Source organism: Motacilla alba, chromosome 6, assembly GCF_015832195.1.
Source record: "Motacilla alba alba isolate MOTALB_02 chromosome 6, Motacilla_alba_V1.0_pri, whole genome shotgun sequence".
Lineage (NCBI taxonomy): Eukaryota > Metazoa > Chordata > Aves > Passeriformes > Motacillidae > Motacilla > Motacilla alba.
Window position 1 is genome coordinate 27,677,928 of NC_052021.1, and position 6,000 is coordinate 27,683,927.

Consider the following 6,000-nt stretch of genomic DNA (forward strand, 5'->3'; position numbering starts at 1 on the left):
GGTTAGGAAAGGAGGAACTTGACAGCTGCTATCATGAAACATTGTCATGGTAGGCTCATATAAAAATTTCTCAACCTTAAAAATGCTCAACTATTGAGCCTTTGAGGAGTCTGGAGTGAGAAAACCAGAGTGACTTTCCAGTGAGCTGATACAGTTGTTGGCTGTTAACAAGAGAAGCCTCACTGGACACTGTCTGCATTTCCCTTTATGAACCCCAGACTCTGATTTTTCATGGTGCTGAGTCTGTTCATTCCCAGTCTGGCCCTTTGATGGTTGTGCTGGTGGTGTGGGCACAGAGACCCACTGGGCTGCAAACACCTTGCTTCCATCACTTCCACCAGGTCTGGCTCTTCGTACCTTCCGTCCTTGTATCTTTAAAGCCAGCAACATTTGATTGCAATGAGAATAGAAATTGGAGATTGGAAAACATAAAAAAGATATTTGGTAGCTGCTTGGTCAAAAAAAGGCTGGTTAAAGACGACCAGAGGGAAGAAGGCAAACTGTACTGAATGCAGTGAGCTAGGGGGAAAAAGAGTAGATGAAGATTTCAGAGTAAAGTAAAGATAAATTAAGTGGAAATGGGACACAAAATCCCTTAGGATCTGCTCACAATTCCAGTGACTAACTTACAAACCATTCCCCCTGCAGTTATTGATCTGGTGCTTACATTTAGCATTGCTGCTCGAGAGACAACTTTCTCATCTGACAAAGTCTGATAAAAACCACAATCAGTTTTACCTGTGGTTGCCGCTGCTACGTAGAGAAAATTGCAAACCATACTGTGCAGTTTCTGTTACAAGTTTCAGAATCTTAAATTACAAAAAAAACCCCTCTTATTTGACTCCAACTATGTTGAAAATGAGCTTGAATACTGAATCATTGTCTACAGAAAAAACAGCTTTTCAGAAAGAAAATACAGGTCAAAGTATAGATCTGAGAGGAGGGAACAAAAAAAGGAATTGTAACCTGGGGAAGCTGAGCTTGAAATTAATCAACATCTTTATGCTCAACCAAATTGGCCCTGCTTATCACACCAGGCTGGCCAAGTTGAACACAAAAACAAGATAAATGTGGCATGAGGCTACTCATGTCACCACCTCCACAAGGAGAACAAGAAGCTAAGGCAGAGTCTGCCACCATGTGCAGCCTTCCAGCTGGGCATCCAGAGGAATAATTCTGTCCATATGCACTAATGACCATTAGACAATATATGAAAATTTAAAATCTGCTTTATATAGTTATTTAGTGTGCTGCAGAGAATGAAATTTTAGGAGAATGAAATATTTGTACAGTTCTTATGGAAAATTCTTTAGCTCTGCCAGAACTGCATAGCTGTGCTCATGACATGTGTGCATCTTTGCACCTGAAGTTACTTGTCTCTGTTATTTCAGTCATTCAGACAATTCATTGAACAGCATATTAAATTATTCTGCTAAAGAATTCAGAGCTATTTAGTCTTGGTATTACTGTATGAACCTGTTGGATTCCTTTCCTGAAAAAAATGATGACTCGATGAAAAATTTGTGAGCCTTCTTTAAAATAACAACACTGCAGCAAGTGGGAAGAAAAATAATTTTAAAAGTTGCAGTAATTATTATTTAATGATGTATTTTGGAGGCATGTCTTGGGTTTTTTTTTTAAACTCAGGTGTTTTCTAATTTGTGATTGCCTCTAACGCATGCAAAATAGCATGGGGGTCATATTTTATTACATCTTTGCTTGTACGAGTTCCCTCAGATTAATGTTCCTGCTCTCCACTTTGCCTGGAGAACGACCAGTGGGGCCTGTGGAGGAGGTGTTTGGTAACTGGAGCAGAGATACTATATTAGCTATACCTTTGCAGTCTAAAAATACCTCTGTTTTAGGATGGTTGGACAGAATTTGGCCCTTGGGATTTATAGCCTAGGCAGGTTAAGTGAGTGCCGTGCACATTAAATGCAGACTTTGAGGTAGGCCGTCGCATCTTTCCTAAAATGATGTTACCCTACGGTCAGATTTTTGTTTGTTTTTAATCCTCTGTAAATTTACTACAGGGGCTTTGATGCATGTTTTTCAGCTTGAAAGCAAAACTGTCTTCCTTCATCCACCACTTTACAATTTTAATGCTTTTAGCAGGCAGCTCCAAGACACAGAAATGGGCTCAGAAAGCAGCACAGCTAACAAAAATATCTGGAGCTCTTCTAGGAAAGATTTAAAAGAACACCCAAGAGGCCAGAAGAGGGCAGAAAATCTTTTAGCTGGGCATGTGTCAATCTTTGACTGAGCACATGGACAAAGCTCCACCATGGCAGGCTGTTCTTCAAGGCGGTGTTTGTGCACCTTCAGAGGAAGAGTTTGGTACCAAACCAGTGCCAGAGAGAGGCTGCTGGTCCTGGTGTGCATCCCTGGGGTGGGATTGCCTCTCTCTCCTACCAGCTCAGCTTTTTGCACCAGCTTTGAGCTAGCATAAAGCCTCTGATGAGTTACTTCTGGCTTTCAGCAGGATGGACGAGGGAAGAGCCCTCTTACATGTCCAACAGAACTTTCTGCTGCCTGCACTCATTTTCTTTTTTGCTTGTTTGATTGTCTTGAAATTTTTAACTGTGCTTTTGATCTGAGCCCAAGAATTGAAACCATCACCGGGAATGTGCTGCTAGAGAGAATTATGAAGCAAAATGCAACCACAACACTTTAAATGTTGATTTAAGGGATGTCTAGACCTCATGCTGGCTTTCTGCAGCAAGATGAATTTCTCATAGAGGATACCCCATCTCCCCTTTCCAATTTTATATTAAAAGTCAATTCCCTATACTCTCTCTCAACTCCAGTCCTTCTGTATGAAGAGGCGTAATAAGGCTTCTGCTTTCTCGTTTTCATTTACAGTTTGGAAAGGTCTTGTATTTAATGGAAGTGGAGGGAACACTAAAGAGGAAGCTTGAACACGTGTAGGGCTTTTGAGTTATTAGGTTAATTAAAGAAAGCCAGAAAATGGTAGCAGTGTAAAAGACCAAAGTCAAAGCCATGCCTATTCCATGGCGTTGCTGTTGACTCTGAAGAAAGATGTTCTTACCCTTGAAGGGCGTGCTCCTGTGGGCTGATGCCAGCAGGTATTTCTAGAACTTCTGCTTTTGTTAGATTCACATACTAGATGTTTTCATCTTGCTTTTATCTTTGGAATTTTCTCTCTTCCCTCACAGCTGTGGTGATTTGTTTATTCTGGTGTTAATAACTAGATCTGCTGTTAGTGTGTCTAACAGCATAATAATCCACATACACCAGACACACAGAGGTAGATTCAGCACAGAATATTCATTTGTGTTGGAGGATGGAGAAGAGTTATCAGCCAGGAAGGGTTTGAAATGCTTTCCAGGATCAGAATTCAAGTGATCTGTACAGTGGCAGAAAAGTATCCAAGAGTAATATTTTTTCAGTGGAAATTCCCATTTTAAGGGGGAAAAAAAAGAGGACAAAGTAATGTTTCTGCTGTTTATTCTGGCAACCAAAGCTGCTCAAGCATTATAGACTATAATACTCAGTGGTAATTCCAAATAAATCATTTGAGACTACAGTCTTTTAGGTTGGTTATTTTTTCTTTCCTTTATAGTACACATCACAGCTAGGACAGGGTATGTCTTTTGCCTGGAGCTGCTCATTAACACAGGAAAAAATAGTGAGCCAGAAGAGTTTATTATCTAAACAGACAGGACATAGTGAAAGTAGAGAAGTTACTAGCCACACTCTTGTGATGGGAATGAAGGAGTATTTAGAGAAATTATTTAATCAAGGTGGTGCCAACAGTGATGCAGAATACCCCCAGCCCACCACAGTCCTGATCCAGTACTTCAAATTTTGTTTTCATCTATTTATCATCAATTTCAAAGGATTTGATGGTTTTTAATTTTTTTTCTCCATGTTTATTGTTGTAAGACACCTAAATTGTCACAGAGAAATGCTTCATGTGCATTGTCTGATGTGCACGCCATGATCACTAGGATGGGCTTGGAGATGTAGGGAATAGTCAACTCCCAAACCCACCTGTACCTGAGTCCTGCACCACCCTTAAAGCCTTTTGCCATGCACAGCAATATACTTTATGCATTCCCATGCCCAGAGGGGGTGGCCATATCCTGATGGACAAGGAAAACAAAATGTGGGCTCACTACTTTGAAATGTCAGAATGGTTCTAAAGCCTCTTTTCAGTTTCTTGAAGCTCCCTACTGACAAAATATTTCTGTATATAGGGAAGTGAAAGAAGGATTTCCACTTGTTTAAACTTATTGTATAAACTTCAGTCCATCTCCTAAAACCAAAGAAGTTGCAGGGAGGTTTGCCTTCCCATTGGGTCTGACATGAGGACCACTTTGCCACTGTCAGGGGACAGAATAAAAATGGTTCCAGTGGACATTCTCACTGGTCAAAATCCTCCTGGCAACAAAGAGAGAGCAGCAACCTTGTGTCTAGCATCTTATTGTGTAGATTTATGTGGTATAAAAGGACCATGAGCATTGTGCTAGCTCTCTGCACATGGCAGGATTTCACTCAGCAGCTTGAGAAGGTCAATTAAGTATTAAATAGCACCCAGGACAACAGGGTAAGATCACTAGGTGCCATGTAACATTTTTTACATATCATGAGCTGTGCACAAGGGCATATCTAAATAAAATGCATAGGAAATAGCATCACACAAATATGATCTACATTTTTTCTTGATCAAAGAGGCTGAGGAAAAAAATAATTAAAAAGTAAAAGCCTTATGCAATGAGATTTAAAAGAAAACTTTGGAGGCTGATAAGACGCATCTGGCACAACTTCAAAGTCCATCAAAGTACATATAATCAATGTTTGTCAATAGCAGTTTTGCATCCTTTAATTTATCTTTCATGGATATAAAGCATGATGTTATTAGGATCCAGTCCATACCTTAATTCTGTTTGAGATTTGATGAATCAGGGCTCTATTAAAATTCAGTGCAAATCAGCTTACTCAAGGACACATTACATAAAGTCATGTGTTATCTAACTCCTTTTATCTTGCTGTCTTTCTAACTAGCTAAAGAATCTGGAATTTCATAAACTTGTATTTGTGGCTGGCCACCAACATACTGACTCAAACACATATTGCTTGTAGGCACCTGCTTAAGGTATGCACATGTGGCATAGACAGGATACCAAAATTCTTTGTGTATTTTTTGATGTATGAAATCTCCTTTAGTAATGTTCATGCTCCAGAGTAAGGAATCATCAGAAACAAGGTTCTCTGATATCCAAATTTCAGCACCTGTCACTGTAATCATGACTGTCTTTTTCACCACAAAACCATTCAGGATGGGAAGTTTTGAAGCCTTTGTGATTTCACTGTTTTCTTCTTCATATTTCAACACGTGGACACTATTTCTACCACTTTCTTTGTTTTCAGGTTCTAAACTGTCTTGGAGAAAGAATGGTCACTTCATTTGTTTTTGTAACATGCAGCACAAACAATATCTGATCAGCAAAAGTTTGTCAGCATTTCTGCAACAGGGAGTTATTTATTCTTGCAGTACTCTGATTTCCTGAGTTGCTACTGTTGTTACAAATGCTTCAGCCTCAGGAGAATACAGGTTACTCAAGAATTTAGATTTTTTATTTAAAAAAATAACAAGTCCTGGTTCTCACATTAGTGGAATAAAGTTTGAGAATATGAACTCTGATACATGTCTGAAATTTAGAAAATAATCAAATAACACACTTTGATGCTTTTAAAAATCATATTTTATGTAACAAGATCTCACGGTTTTTCCGGTGAGAGAGAAGTGTGATGACTTTTTTTCCAATCTAAAATAATAGTTGAAAGATAATTCTAATACAAGGTAAATGCTTGTTTTTAATGTTAATTTATACTGTCCCCATCCTTGTTACTTACTGATTTGAAACATTTGCCACTGGTCAATGCAATGATTATCTGGACAGGATTCATTTTATTTGATCAGGGCAATCTGTTGAACATTAAACAATATTTGAAGCACGGTTAATTATTTGCACT